Here is a 16,393-nt window from a genome sequence, read left to right as displayed (position 1 = left end):
TTTGATGTTTTTGATTCCTCTTAGAAACTGTCTTAGTAGAGGATGAGAGAAGACATGTGGATCAGTATTGTACTCTGCTGAAATTGCTGAAGCATGAATTTTTATGGAAGAATAAGACAGACCATTATGGAACATTTCTGGCAAATATTCCAGGATATGTGCCATGCTCATTACTGTCACATCTAGGCCCTTTGTGGTGTTCCAAATGAGAAATATTTTCCATTTTGCTGAATATGCCTTTCTTGTGGAAGGGCGGCGAGCTTCCATGATGATATCCTTCACTCTCTGGGATAGCTTATCCTGAGGAGGAGTTAAGGTATTCTCCAGGCTGTTAGTTGCAAGGTTTTCAGGTTGGAATACAGAGTTTTGTAATTGTGCTGTGTCAGTAATAGTGGCCATAGAGGAAGAGGCCATGGTTTCATACGTGACATGCTCTTTAGCAGTGGGTACCAGTGCTGTCTTGGCCAGTCCGGAGCTATCAGAATCACTTTTGGCTGCTCTGTCCTGATCTTCAGTAACACCTTGGTCATTAATGGCAGAGGTGGAAATGCATACACTTTTAGATTTCTCCAACTGAAAGAGACAGCATCCACTTTTCACGCTTGTGGGTGGTATGTCCTTGAGCAGAATGTCTTCAGTTGATGATTGTGAGGGGAGGCAAATAGATCTATGTCTGGCCTGCCCCATGATTGCGTTATCTGTAGAAAATGTCTGGGTGCAGCATCCATTCGTGCGCATCCATGATATTTCTGCTTAAGCTGTCCGCCAGTATATTGTCTTTCCCTGGCACAAACTGGGCTTGCAGCTGTATATTGAGTTTCAAGGAAAGATCCCATAGATTCATTGCCAGTCTGCAAAGAGGGTAGGAATGGGTGCCTCCTTGCTTGTTTATGTACCACATAACTGTGGTGTTGTCTGTCCTTATTAGTAGGTGGCCTTGATGCAGAAAGAGTTTGAAGGCCTCGATTGCATGCATCACTGCTAGCATTTCCTTTTGATTTATGTGCATGCGTAACTCCTTTTGTGACCACTGTCCTTGAATACCTCGGCCGTCCATGTGTGCTCCCCAACCAAGGTCTGAAGTGTCCGTTGTAATAGTTTGGGTGGCTTTTGGCTTTGTGAAGGGTAACCCCCTGTTGGACTGGCTGGCCTGAGCCCACCACAGAAATTCCTTTTGAAGGCATGGAATGAGTGGGATCAAAGTTTCTAAGCTGTGACTGTGCTGAGTCCATAAACTCCTTAGGTACCACTGTAGTTTTCTCATATGCAGCCTTGCTTGTGGGATCAAAAGAATGCAGGATGCCATGTAACCCAGAGCCTGCAGGATTTTCCTTGCAGTCAGCTGAGTTTGTCTTGTCAGATTCTTGAAGTAATCCGGTAGCGGTCTTTGTTTTTCTTCTGTGAGATAGGCCATTTGGGTGGTTGTGTCTAGATCCGCACCCAGAAAGGTTATTCTTTGGGATGGAACAAGTCTTGATTTGTGCATGTTGACTGTATAGCCCAAGGCCTGCAGAAGATTGATGGCATAATTTAAGTCTTTTACCAATGTTTGTTGGCTGTCCGCTTGTATAAGGGCAGTCGTCCAGGTATGGGTATATTTGTATCCCCTGAAGTCTGCAGTGTACAATTACTGATGCCAGGCATTTAGTGAATACTCTGGGCGCAGTAGATAAGCTAAAGGGCAATGCTGAGAATTGATAATGCTCTGACCCTGCAAGAAATCTGAGGGGTCTTCTGCAACTTTGTCTGATAGGGACATGCAGGTATGCCTCCTTGAGGTCTAGAGTCACCAGCCAAGACCCCTTGCCCAGCATGGGAAGGAGTTGCTGTAGAGTCAGCATTTTGAATTTTGGCATAATGAGATAAGTATTCAGTGCGGACAAGTCGAGAATAGGCCTCCATTGATTTTCTTTTCTTGGAACAAGGAAAAGTCTGGAGTAAAATCCTTGGCCTTGTTCTGAAAGAGGAACTTTTTCTATAGCTTTCATTTGTTTTAAGCTTGAGATTTGTTTCAAAGCCTCTGCCCTTTGATTTGGTGGCAGATCTGGCATGCCTTTTCTTTTTGGCAATGTGTGAAAATGGAACCTGTATCCATTGTCTATTATTTGCAGTGTCCATTTGTCTCTTGTAATGCTGTGCCAATTTTTTGAGAATAAAGAAAGCTTTCCACCTAAAGGTGCTTCTAATTGAGCCCTGGTTGGCGGAGTCAAAGCAAAGTCATTGAGTCTGTCCTTGTGCAGCAGTTGTAGGTCCTGCACTACCTGTCTGGTTTGGTGGCTGCCATTGACGGCCTCTGTAGGAGCCCCTAGCTTGCCCTCTACCTCTGGCACGCCTGTTCCGGCCTCTCTGAAGTCTTTCTGTGTCCGGAAAGGACCAATTCTTGCTAGGCCAATTTCTGCTGAATCTTGGTGGTTGGACTTGAAGAAAATCCTTAACTGTTTGTACAGATTTTGCCTTTTCCTCAAATTTCTTTAGGACCTCCTGAGCAGTGGAACCAAATAATTTTTGCTTTTCCAGTGGAGCATCCAGAAGCTTAGCTTTAACATGGTCTGGCAGAGATTGTTCCTTCAGCCAAGCATGCCTACGTATGACTACACCTGTCATTGCTGACCTACATGAAGCTTCCAATGCATCATAACCACACTGCAAGAAATGGCTGCTAACCTGCTGGGAGTTATGTACCAGATCCTGGAGGGATTTGCGATCAAGGGGTTCAGAAGAAGACAGTTTCTTATGCATTTCTTCTAACAAATACTCTTGGTACTGTATCATATGAAATTGACAATTTAAAGCCCTCATAGAAAGAGTGGCAGAAGTATACACTTTTTTACCCCATCTCTCTAAAGCCCTGGACTCCTTTGCAGAGGGGAGTGGGTTCTTAGTAGTAGTAGTAGCTGCAACCCCTTTAGGGTCCTGGGAAATAGTTTCAGGGTCAGCAGAGTGGGCCTTGTAAAGAAAATTATACGAGCCCGGGACTCTGTAATACCTATCGGGTTTAACAGGAGCCGGAGGCAGAGTGTCAGGGGTTATACTAGACTCAGAGTACACATCATCAATGACATTTAAAACAGGAGGAATAGCCAAAGGTCTATGCTGAGGTAAATGCAAAAAGGTTCTTAATCTTTTCCTGGAATCAGAATATTCCTGGTCCTGCCATTTGAAATGCTCTCTCATAGAGTGAAGGGTCTCCCCGAAGGATAGCTCTTCAGGAGGGGAGGCTGAGGGGATAGACTCCTCTGCATCCAAATCCTCGTAGGCCGAAAAAGCCTCCTCCTGGTAGTCAGAGTGATCAGAGCCATCAGAGACCTCCTCTTAGGAGTGTGGATCAGGGGGGTCAACCCTGGGCCTTTTGTCTAGAGGTGGTTGAGAGCCCCTGTCCGGATGGGGCTGAGAGCCCCTGATTAAAGAGATAAGGTCCTCTGCCAAAGTTAGGATCTGAGAACTAGAAGAGGGTCCCTGAGGAATAACCCTGGGAGGCATAGCTTTTGTGTGTTTAGCAGCTTTAGCCCTGGTAAAAGCCTTTATGGACATGGATGCAGGAGGCCTGGCTGCACCACGTGCTGGAGTAGTTTTGTCTAGTGGAATGGTGTTGGAAGCTTCCAAGACACCAGTTTCTGAAAGGAATTCAATAACCGACTCGGCCGGGGCCTCAGGGGCCGAGGCTGTCGGTTGAACGGTTTCAGGGTTCGGAAGTACCAAGGACTCGGTATCAGCCGATACCGAGACACTCGCGGTAGGCCTAGCCGTGGTTTCAGCCGAAACCGTGTGTCGGTCCTTGTCTTTCCGTTTCTTAGGTAAATGTGAAGTCGGTGTTTCCGACGGCATTTTATATGAAAAACTAGCCCCAAAAAACTCCTCTGCGAACTCCGACCGACGTCTAAGAGTGCGTCGGTTGAAGGAAGCACAGGCTGAACAGGCCGAGACGTCGTGGTCTGGGCCTAAGCAGGGGAGGCAGTAAGAGTGGAAATCCTTATGAGGTATTTGTTTCCCACAAGTTAAACAATTATTAACTTTATCTGACATCGGCTGAGGCAAGAAAGAGTCCCCAACGGGGTATTTAGCTTTTGAAGTCTTTGGTTAGCTGAATTACAGGAGCTGGCCGACCAGCACTTGCTAACTGTTTCTACTTCGGGCACCACGCGGCAAGAAAGACTGGGGAAGATGGCGTCGGCTGATGCTTTTATACCCCAGGCGCTCTGGCGTCGGGGAATGAGCGACATCAGCCGACGCCAGACCCAGACTTTGGAATCCGGCCGACCGAAGGGCTGCCTGAGGCAGGACAACCCATATGCGATGACTGCAGATGCATCCTTGAAGGACATCTGGCAATTTAAAGCCCTTACAGCTAAAGTAGCAGAAGTGTAAACTTTTTTCCCCCATCTGTCCAGAGCTCTGGAATCCCTCTCCAAGGGGACAGGGTTTTTTAGCAGTGGAAGCCTTAACCCCTTTAGGACCCTGAGAAATTGTTTCTGGATCTGCAGCAGGGTTTTTGTAAAGAAGTTTATGAGAGTCAGGGACCCTGTACTACCTGTCTGGCTTGACTGGTGCAGGGGGTAAAGAATCAGGAGTCGGACTGGATTCAGAGAAAACATCATCAACAATATCAAGCACAGGGGGAATAGCCAGGGGCCTGTGCTGGGGCAATAAAAGAAAGTCTCTGAGCCTTTTTTGGGATTCTGAATAATCCTGGCTCTCCCAATGGAAATGCTCCCTCGTGGTATGCAGGATTTCCCCAAAAGAATAATCCTCAGGTGGAGAGGCTGAAGGTAGAGACTCTTCTGCATCAGAGTCCTCATAGGGAGGGACAGAATATCCCTGATTAGAAGAGGAATCAGAAGAAATAGAAACCTGGTCAGAGGAACCATAGTCAGTGTCTTTCCTAGGCCTTTTGTCAGGAGGGGGATGGGAACTCCTGATTAAAGTAATTAGGTCTTCGGCCATTTTAAGCATCTGTTTCTTTGGCATGGATGACTGTTCAGTAGAATGTTGTACTAATTTCCTTTTCTTTAATGGTGTTTTTAACTTTGCCTTGGCTGCTGTAGTGGGCTTAATTGTAAGCTGTGAAGGTCTGCAAACACCCTCAGATACCGAAGCCTGCTCAGCAGCTTCAGACCCATCTGAGGGAATAGTTTCCGTAGGCCCAATACCTCGAGTTTCCACAGGCCTCGGTGTCTCCACGTGGCTGTTGAATATGGCCTGTGGCTCTGAGGTAGCAGCTGTCAGGGGCTGCGAAAGCGCCTCACTGAGAACTGGCGACTGGCCTAGAAGAGGCTTTGTCATTGGTTTTGGACTTCGGATGCCTGTCCTTTTCTTTGTCTTTGCATTTTTTTATAAATTCCGGTCGTTGGTTGTTCCGACGGCATTATGTAATTAAACCTTTGGCCAAAATAATGTAAAGCAAAATCAAACAGATGTTTAATAGTACGTTTTTGAATCTAGCACAAAACCGACAACTAGTAACGTCGTGGTCAGGGCCTAGGCAAGGAATATAGTAAGAGTGAAAGTCCTTATGAGGTATTTGCTTCCCACAAGAAATACAATTATTAACTTTTACTGACATCGGTCTGGAGCAAGAAAAAGTTTCCCCAACGGGGTACTTAGCTTTACTGAAGACTTCGGTCTATACAATTTTGAAAATCTCAGGCGTCGGCCGACCGGCACTTGCAAACTGCTTTTGCTTCGGGCACCGTGCGGCAAGAAAAACTGAAGAAAATGGCATCGGCTGCATCTTTTATACCCCTGGTGCACGGACGTCAGAGAAGAGGCGACCGCAACTGACGCCGGACCAAGAATTTGGAACTCGGGCCGACTGCAGTTAGCCTGCCGGCGGATAACCCAAGTGTAATGACTGCAACAGTGAAACACGATGAACATGTGATAATGCAAATAGCCTGCTTTGAAGTGTAGGTATCTTCTGCAAGATTCCCTGATTGGGATATGCAGGTAAGCCTCTTTTAAATCTAGACTTGCCAACAAGGCATCCTTGCCTAGCATAGGAAGTAACTGAAGAGTCAATGTCCAGAAAGAAGTTTAGAGTAGACAGGTCCATGATTTGTCTTTTCTGGGTACCAGGAAAAGTCTGGAATAGAAACCTTGTCCCTTTTCCTCTTCTGGCACTGGTTGAATAGCCCCCATGTTTAGGAGGGAAAGTACTTGTTTCTGAGCCTCTGTCCACAGATTTGGGGGCAGGTCTGGCCACCCGTTTGGAGTTGGCAATGTGTGGAAATAAAATCTGTATCCCTGGGACACTATATTTAAAACCCATTTGTCCTGGGTTATAAGTTGCCATTTTTTTGCATGAAGAGCCAGTTTTCCCCCCAAAGGGGTAGCTGATTGGTACGTTCTTGGTAATTTTAAAGGAAAGTAATTGAGGCTGTTTACCATAGGGTGGTGTCTTGTTATTTCCAGATTTGGAAGTGGAAGCACCCCACTGCTTAGTTCTCATAGAGTCCCTTGGGACTGAAACCTGTTGCTTTTGGAGTGTCTTGGTTTGGCTTGAATGGATCTGGAAGGAGCTGGAAAGGACCAGTTCTTAGTAGGCCAGTGACTACTAAATCTTGGAGGTTGTACTTGTAAGAAATCTTTCACAGTTTACATAGATTTAGCTTTATCTTCCATCTTTTTTAGAACTTCTTCAGCCTTATTGCCAGACTGTCCTGATGCAAATGAACATCCAACAGTTTTGCTTTAACATGATCAGGCACAGATTGCTCCTTAAGCCAAGCATGCCTTCTAAGCACAGACCCAGTAACAGCAGCCCTGCAAGAGGCCTCTAAAGAATCAAAACCACATTGCAAAGTATGTTTTCCAACTTGTTTAGCTGAATGCAATAAATCCTGTAAATCTTTACTTTCCACACAGTCAGAAATCAACATCATTTTCTGTTTAAGCAGTCCCATGATATGCTGTTAATATTTTAGCATATGAAATTGACAGTTTAAAGCCCTGATTGCCAAGGTTACAGAAGTAAAAACCTTTTTACCCCATCTATCCAGCGCCCTGGAGTCTCTGTCAGAAGGGGTAGGATTTTTAGCAATAGAAGCCTTAATGCCCTTGGGCCCCTGAGAAATGGTTTCTGGGTCCGCAACAGGATTTTTGAAAAGGAATTTATGGGACTCAGGAACCCTGCATTACCGGTCTAGTTTACTAGGGGCCGGAGGCAAGGAATCAGGGGCCATACTGGATTCTGAAAACACATAAACAATGTCTAGTACAGGAGGTATAGCCAAAGGCCTATGCTGAGGAAGAAGGAAATCCCAAAGTCTCTTTTTGGATTCAGAAAATTCCTGCCTTTCCCAGTGGAAATGCTCCCTTAAGGTATGTAATGTTTCCTATTCAAACACTGGACCCCACCCAGTTTGGGTTTGTGAAGGGCCGATCTTGTCTCCTGAACCTGATTGACTTCTTTGAATCAGTCTCCAGAGCCATGGACAAGGGTAAGGTGGTCCATACAGCCTATCTAGACCTTGCCAAGGCCTTTGACACCATCCCCCACTCTGGAATCATAGATAAACTTACTAAGGTGGGTATTAATCCCTATGTCACCCAATGGGTTGCTAAATGGCTTACTGATAGAACCCACACTGTAAAAGTAGCCGACTCCAAATCCAGCTCCAGACAAGTGACAAGTGGAGTACCTCAGGGTTCAGTCCTGGGGCCGCTCTTGTTTGGCATCTACTTCTCTGAAGTACAGGTCAACACTAAGGGACTCTGGCTAACAAAGTTTGCAGATGACTACAAACTGGGAGCCATTATTGAATCCCCAAATGATGTGGATACTCTACAAAAGGGCCTTACAGAAACAGATGCTTGGTGCCAGAGCCATGGGCTCAAGCTCAATGCCAAGAAATGTATTGTTATCCCCTTTGGGAAAAAACATGTATCCATGAATTACCATATAGGTGGCAGTACACTAAACACAGAAAGTGTGATAAGAGACTTAGGGACACAGGTGGACAGTGGTCTCACCTTCGATAACCACATCGCCACAACAGTCAGGAAATCCTTCTATGTGGCACATCTCATCACGAAGGGTTTTTAACCCAAAAAAAATAGGTCATTGTCCCACTGTACTCATCCCTCATTAGACCCATTATAGAATACAACGCCCCATTTGGTATGTACCTCTCAAGACATCTGCAACAACTGGAAAGACCTCAGAAATACCTCACTAAAAGAATCACAGGCCTAAAGCAGATGCCCTATGCTGACCGCCTTAAAAAACTCCAGCTATACTCTGTCGCATATCGTCTACTCAGAGGGGATCTCTGCTTAACATACAAGGCCATGTCAAACCCAGAGCTGTTGGACATGCTACACAAAGAAATCCCAATCCCTCAGAGCTACACGCTCCAGGGATCTAAACCTTGTCATCACAATAAACAAAACATGCTGGAGGGATAGGTTTCTGACCCAGAGACTCCACAGACTCTGGAATAGATTGCCCATACATGTCAAGCAGAGTGCCTCTTTGGACCTCTTCAAGAGGAACCTTGACGATTGGATGGGAGAAAGGAAATTCACCCCAGGGATCACGTCAGTCGCCCTGCTAGACAGGGGTCCAGGAAAGTAAATAATGTGGGAAGAAATAGCCAGGGAATTGTCATGGCTAGGCTTGTATAGGCCCTAGGGCTGATAGCCTAGTACCAACCTATGAACCTATGAACCCCAAAAGAAAAATCCTCAGGGGGAGAAGCAGAGCGAATGGAATCCTCTGCATCAGAATCCTCATAAGTAGATATGGACAAATCCAGATCATTAGAACAGTCAGAAGAAACAGAGTCCTGTTCAGAAGAGTCATAGTCAAATTCAGCCCTAGGCCTCTTAGAAGGGGGGGAATGACTACCCCTGATTAGAGTAATTAAATCTTCAGCCATTTTGATCATTTGTTTTTTAGGCATAGGGGCCTGAATATGTGGCCTGGGCGTCAGTTTTTTTAGACATAGATCAAGATTTAGGCCTTAGCATTGAAGGCAGAGTCGGTTTAATATGCAAATCTGTAGGCCTGAATACACCCTCAGAAGCCTGTGTCTGCACAGCGGCTCCAGACCCATCCAAGGTAGAGAGATCCGTGGGTTCCATAGGTGAAGCATCTCGCGGCATACCGGACTCCAAATGGGTCTCAATAGGCCTGCGAATCAGAAGTAGCAGGTATCAGGGGCTGCGAAAGTGCCTCACTGAGTACCAGCGAACTGGCGACTGGCTTAGGAGAAGCGTCGTCAGCAGTTTTGGACCTCAACGGCCTGTCTCTGTCTTTTTCTTTGCGTATTTTCGGTATTCCAGTAGTCGGATGGCTAACGGACGTCATTTCTGGATAATTAAACTGAGAACCGAAATATTTAGAAGCAAAAATGTGCCGGCGACGGATAGTGCACTGATTAAAGCACAAAACCAACAGCAAGGTACGTCGTGGTCAGGGCCTAGGCAAGGAATACAGTACAAATGAAAATCTTTATGAGGTATTTGCTTCCCACAAGTAATGCAATTATTAACTTTTGCTGACATTGGTAAGGAGCAAGAAATAGTTTCCCCAATGGGGTACTTAGCTTTTAGTTGAAGACTTTGGTTCTGAAACTTGAAAACAAAAATATCAGGAGTCTGCCGACCGGCACTTGCCAACTGCTTTTGCTTTGGGCACCGCACAGCAAGAAAGACTGATATAATGGCATCGGCTGCATGTTTTATACCCCTGATGACCTGACATCATGGAAGAAGGGACAGCAATCGGCGCAGGACCCAAGACTTTGTTAATCAGGCTGACTGAGGGCAACCTGCCAGCAGATTACCCAAATGTAATGACTGCAACAGTGAAACACGAAGAACAGCTACAGAAAAACAGATGCCAGAATCAAAAAATTATGACAAATAATTTAAAAGAGATGCAACTAGAGCACTGAAAATATTTTATGTTCCACTCCACAGCCCAAACAGAAGAAAGAGTCCAATTACTTCCAAGCTCACTAGTGGCCAGCCTCTAGGGCACAGACTAGGATCAAAACCATTCTGTCATGGTAACAAGTGCCCCTGTACATCAATGGAAGTGAAAAAAACATGCAGTTAGTCAGACACTAAAGATCTGGGGGAAGTTTGCCAGATGGGCGAGTTGCATGTCTCATGGTTGAACCTGTTCGGAAAGCTCGGTCACAAAAGAAAGAACTGGAATATGAATTCCCTTCAGAGATTTGTTGTAATTTATTGTAATCTCCAGAAGGAAGCAAGTTTGGACTACCTGGTCTCAAGCTCTTATCAGTAAGATGCATGGTCTAACTGGTTATAAGCCAGTCGTATATGTATGGAAACAAATCGGAATCCCAACAGTCTCAAGTGAGCTACCACTGCCATGCATTTACAGCAGTGCTCTGAACTAGTAATGACAGGCTCCCAGCCGGAAGTGTAAGTACCTTCGGGACTGTCTGCTCATTTATATGTGACAGTACGCATCCTGAAGGTCTATCAAGCACATCCAGTCGTCCTTGCACAAAAAGGGCAGAATGGACTGAACTGCAACAATCCGGAACTTGGTGTACTGAACTGATCTGTTCAGACTGATGAGATCCAAAATCAGTCTCAAGTGCCCTGTTTTCTTTGGCACTACAAAGAATCCAGAGTATGTTCCAGATTCTATCTGGTCTGGTGGGACATCTTTGATGACTCTTTCTAGCAGCTTTTCTATTTCTAGTGCTGCTGCTTTCCTCTGACTGGGTGGAACATCAGGACTTTTAGACACAGGTGGAGGTGGTAAGGAAAAGGGAATTGTACAACCTCTGGAAATAATCTTCTGCACCCATGTATCTTTTGCAAGGTCTAGCCTGACTCTCTTGTGCAGGTATAAATGACCCCCGACTGCCACCAGAGGTGGACAACTGGGCCTCCTTTCAGGAGCACTGGTAGGGTCCGTCAGAAAAGGAATCTCTAGACCCTTGGTTCTACGGGCCTCATCTGCTGTGTGGACGGCATCTTCCATTTGAGTTCCCTCCTCTGCCCCTGGGGGAGCCATCTCCGCATGGATCTTGGAAAGGACCCTGGGACTTTCTAAACCACATTTTTTTGACCTACTCGTTGATTCCTGGAAAAGGTCCTTTGAGGGGTTGAAGAACAGTCCCACTGCAGACAGGGTCTTTCCATCTTGCTCAAACCTGAAGAGTGTGTCCTTTACCTTCGATTGAAGGAAGAGCATCCATCAAAACGTGCATTGAGAAAAGAGGACTTGAAGGGCTCCTCAGTCACACAAGCACGTCCAAGCAGGTCTCCTAAAGGAAATGCCTGAAACTGCTGCCCTTGAGGTACGTTCAGCTGCATGTGAAATGAGCCTCATGGACAAATTGCTGATTGATTGTAGGGTAGCCAACTGCGAGGCGACAGAAGTCTGAGCCTCAGAAGTACCGGTGCAGTGAGGCATTTGGAAAGTTCCTTAATCAAATCCCTCTGCAATCTAGAGAAGGGTGCCAAATAATTCAGTGATCTGAGTGCAAATGTCACCAAAGCATAAACATGCTTCCCAGATCTATCCAATGACTTTGATAGAATAGTTGTGTAAGAACTTAACATAACCTTAGATGCCCTTCTCTTCCATGTTGCATTATTCATAACAGTAGGGAGTTGCTGCCAGCAGAGCTACCTTCCGGCCAGTATACCAAAGTCTTTGTTTCTAGAGGGTACATGTGATGTCTGTTGTCAGGGCCATAAACTTGACGTAGGGTATAAATGTGACGTCTGCATGCACCTTCACAATGAACTGCCACATACAGTAGTACTCCTGTGGGTAGAAGAGTCCCATGGGGACCCTTGGAATTGCAGTCAGGGAAGTAGGTGGTTTGTGTGTAGTGGAGCCATTGGGGGTATCAAAGTAATGCCCCCCCCCCCAAGTCAGAATGGCAAGCAAGATGTTAAAGGTAGAGGGGCAGGTGTGGGGGATTGAATACTGCAATATGAAAGAAGACATCTACAGTTATGTTAAGTTCTTACACAACTATTCTATGTCCTTCTATTCACATGTTGCAGTATTCATAACAGTAGGGAGAGTATCAGAGCTTTTAGCCATGGTTTTGTGTGGAGGATTGGGTTCCCTGGCCAATAAGCCCTTGGAGGATAGACCTGGCAAACCCTGTCCTAGCTCTAGAGACCAAGTCCAGTTTCTAATGTCTGGTAAAGGTGTGGACAGAAGTCCAAGTGGTAGCTTCCAGAATGGAAGCATAGTAGATTCCTTTGAAAAAGACAGCTGAGGAAGCAGCTGCCCTGGAAGAGTGAGGTTTGATTTGGAAGAAGTAGCATAGAGTACTGGATTTTTAAATCCATGAGGAAATGGTTTGCTTGGAGACTGCCATCCCTAAAGCTCAGGGACAGAAAGATACTAAAAGTTGATCTGATTTTCTGATAGTTTTGGTTTTGTCCAAGTAGTACCTCAACTGTCAGTGGACATCCAAAGAATGGACAGTCTTTTATGAGGAATTTTGTGGCCGAGGGTAAAAAAATGGTAGACTGATGGTCTGGATTAGTGAAAGTTCATTAACCACCTTCTGCATGAAGGAACGGTTGGTCCTTAGGGCAACTCTGTCCTTGCAGAAAATAAGGTAAGGACAGGTAACCATGAGGGCTTGCATCTCAGAGACCCTCCTGGCAGATGTAAGGGCCACTAGTAGAACTGTTTTCAGTGTGCATAGCTTTAGGGATACTGAATGAGCTGGTTCAAAGGGTGGCAATGTAAGTTTTTCTAGTACAAAGTTCAGATCCCAAGGGGGAGGGATAGGTTTCCTGGGAGGCCTGATGTGAAGCACTCCCTTGAAGAAAAGTTTGAGCTCCGGTCTGGAAGCCAGAGGAGGGGAGATTGACAGACAGGCAGAGATAGCAGATAAATGCACTTTGATAGATGAATATGTTTGTCCCGAATGCAGTAGCTCACACAAACAGAAAAGGACCATAGGCATAGAGGTAGTTGGAGGGTCCTGTTTTTTCCACTGACACCAGTAGGAGAATCTGTTCCATTTGGATACATAGTTTCTCCTGGTACTAGGTTTTTCTGGCCTCCTCCAGAACACTGAGTATGTCCTCTGAATATAGGTGTCTGTAGGGGATCAAAACCCTATCACCCATAAGGTTAATTTCAGATGGTCTACCGGAGGGTGTAGTAAGGATTTTCTGTCCTGTGTGAGTAGGTCTATTCAGTGGTGTAACCTGTGGTGATTGCTTTTAGCTAGTAAGTGTAGGAGGGGAACCCAATGCTGTCTTGGCCAAAAGGGGGTCACCAGTAAGATTTTTGGGTTGTCCCTCTGTATTTTCAAAAGGACTTTCTGAATTAGTGTGAATGGGGGGGGGGGGGGCACAGAGGTACATTCCCACCCAAGAAAAGGAGAAGGCGTCCACTTTCCATGATTGTGATGTGGATTCCTTGTGCAGAATTTGGGCATCTGTCTGTTCTGGGCAGTGGCAAAAAGGTCTGCTTGTGGAATACCCCACCTGTGGATTATGTCAAGAAATACTTCCCTGTGAAGCATCAATTCGTGACATAGAGCTAAAGTTCTGCTCAGGTAGTCTGCCATGACATTCTCTGTGGAAAGGATACAGACAGCTAGCAGATTAATGTGGAGAGATACTGCTAGGTTCCAGATCTGGATTGCTAGGCTGCACAGAGGGTAGGACTTTGTTCCCTTCTGCTTGTTGATGTACCACAGAACCATCATATTGTCCGTGATTACTTTCAGGTTTCCTGGGTAAAGGACTAATTTGAAGTGTAAAGCCCTCATTTCTTTGATGTTGAAATGGTCCTTTAGTTTTGAGTTGGGCCATGTGCCTTGCACTGAGAGTTGTTTTTGGCTTGTAAGTAGCACTGCCCCCCATCCCAAGTCGGAGGCATCTGTGGAGACCTGTTGTAGGGGGGGCTGGGATCTGAAGGTGCATCCCTTGGTTGAGTTGAAGAGCTGAAATCCACCACTGTAGTTCTTTCTTCAGACACTGAAGTAAGGGGAGGGGGTAGTCCAGGGGCTGGGAGTGTTGACTCCATAGGTTTTTCAGGACCCACTTGATTTTTCTCATATGGAGTTTTGCCAGAGGCAGCATGGGCAAGAGTGATGCCGTGTGTCCTAGAATTCTTAATCTCTCAAGCTGGCAAGGAGGTGTGGGAGATCATTCTTTGAAAATATAGACAAAGGTCTAGGATTCTTTGATCTGGAATGAAGGCTTTCATTATGTCAGAGATTTTTCATGGTTTATGGTGAACCCTAACAGAGATAGGGTGGAGATTACCTGTTGTATATGTAACAGGAGGATTTGGCAGTCTTGATGAAGACTGAGCAGGTCCATCCAGGTATGGGTATATCTGAATACCCAGAGTCCTGCAGTGGGCAATGATGGGGGCCAGGCATTTTGTGAATACTCGGGGGGCAGTAGAGTCCAAAGGGCAAGGCTGAGAATTGCAAATGGCAGGAGCCTATTGCAAATCTGAGGTATTTCCTGTAATCTGGGAGCATGGGGATGTGTAGGTAGGCATCCTTTAAGTCCAAGGCTACCATGAATGTCTGAGTTGGAATTAGTGGTAAGAGGAGGGGTAAGGTAATCATTTTGAAACTGGGAACTTTGAGAAATAGGTTTAGATAGGATAAGTCTAGGATTGGCCTCTAAGGGCCGTCCTTCCTTGGTACCAGAAAAATTCTGGAGTAAAACCCCATGTTTCTTTGCTGGTGTGGTACCTGTTCTATGGTACCTTGAACTAGAAGCTTCTGAATGACAGGAGGGAAAAGGTGGGTTTGGCTTGCAGGTGGGCTGAGGGATACCAGTGAAGGGTGGTATCATCCACCAAGTCTTGAAGTAGCCTGAATGAATGATGGAGAGAACCCATTGTCCTGATGTAATAATCCGCCAGGAGGGAAGGGAGAGGGTGAGATGGAGGGAAAGTGGACTGTTTTGGTGCAAGGGAGGGTAGTCACAGAGGAAGCAGTCTGGGACTAGTCAGACTGGGCTTGAAAGGGTGCAGTGGAAGAACTTGTAGGAAATTTAGGAGTAGAACTTTCCCTGGTTTGTCTATGTCATTTAGACTGTGGGGCAGTGTGTGCAGACTGCCTTCTAACAAAGGAAGGTTTCTGTGGATAATTCCTGTGATATCTGGGTATAGGAGACACCAGAAGGTGTTTAAGATTCTGAAGTTCCCTACCCTTTTCTTGAAGGGACTTGAGTTCGGCTGAGGCTTGGCCAAACAGGGCTTTATTATCCAGGGTTGCATCCAGCAATTTTGTTTGCACATCCATGGACAGGGGTTGTAATCTCATCCAAGAATATCGCCCAAGACTGATCCAGATGCAGCAGACTTAGATGAGGCTTCCACAGCATCATAAAGTACAGTTGTGTACACTTAATATAAATGCAGACGTTAGAGTGTATTCACTGTTGCAGTCATTACATTTGAGTTATCTGCCTGCAGGTAGCCCTCAGCCAGCCTGAATATCAAAGTCTTGGATTCCTGTGTCGGATGCCGTCTCTTTTTCCATGACGTCAGGTCGTCAGGGGTATAAAACATGCAGCTGACGCCATTACATCAGTTTTTCTTGCCCCAGATGTCAGGTGCCACAATAATGAAAAGCGATTATATGTTAGGTTACACTGCCAACAAAAAGCAAATACACCAGAAAGCTGAAATACACTAAACAAAAAGAAAAGTATAGCCACGAGACGTCAGGGGGCTGGAGGGAGGGTAACCAGGACTGCAACAGTGAATACACTCTAACATCTACATTTATGGTAAGTGTACACACAACTGTACTATATTCTTAATGTTTCACTGTTGCAGTCATTACATTTGGGTTGATTTCCAAAGCTAAGGAAGGGGAAGTTAGAGAGCATTAGGACCAGCTATTAAGCCCTGCAAAACTGCAATGACAAAACCAGCTCTGGATTTAGAAAAAATAGGCATGTGGTAATGCTTGGTGAAGGTATGTACAGAGCTCCAAGTAGCAGCTTCTAGAATGTCCCTGGTAGGGACACCTCTGAGAAAGGCTGTAGAGGTAGATGCAGCCCTGGTGGAATGTGATCTTATCCCCTGTGGGGTAGGTTTTCCATGGTGCTTACAGCAGAAATGAATGCAATGGGCTATCCACTTAGAAATGGCTTGCTTTGAAATGGCCTCCCCCTCTGCCCCTGCAGCAAAGCCAACTAGCAGCTGTTCAGATTTTCTGAGAGGCTTAGGCCTGTCCAAATAAAATTTAAGTTGCCTGTTCACGTCCAAAGAGTGCAGTATTCATTCTCCTTTGTTTTGTGGATTTGGGATAAAATGTAGGCAAATGAATGGACTGATTAAGGGCGACACTAGACACCACCTTGGGCATAAAGGAAGGATTGGTCCTGACGGACACCCTGTCTGCATGGGAAATGATGAATGGCTCCACTGCCATGAGGGCCTGTAATTCGG

At 45.7% G+C, this 16,393-nt stretch overlaps 1 protein-coding gene across 1 annotated transcript in view; it reads right to left on the bottom strand.

Moving 5' to 3' along the window:
- The window catches only part of VPS37A (VPS37A subunit of ESCRT-I), a 1,253,527-nt gene that overhangs the window by 980,823 nt on the left and 256,311 nt on the right, over positions 1-16,393 (bottom strand). The gene's annotated exons all lie outside the window — the stretch shown is intronic.

Source organism: Protopterus annectens, chromosome 2.part1, assembly GCF_019279795.1.
Source record: "Protopterus annectens isolate FY-2018-M chromosome 2.part1, PAN1.0, whole genome shotgun sequence".
NCBI lineage: Eukaryota > Metazoa > Chordata > Ceratodontiformes > Protopteridae > Protopterus > Protopterus annectens.
Note: the sequence above shows the minus strand (reverse complement) of the source record. Positions and strands in the feature narration are given on the sequence as shown.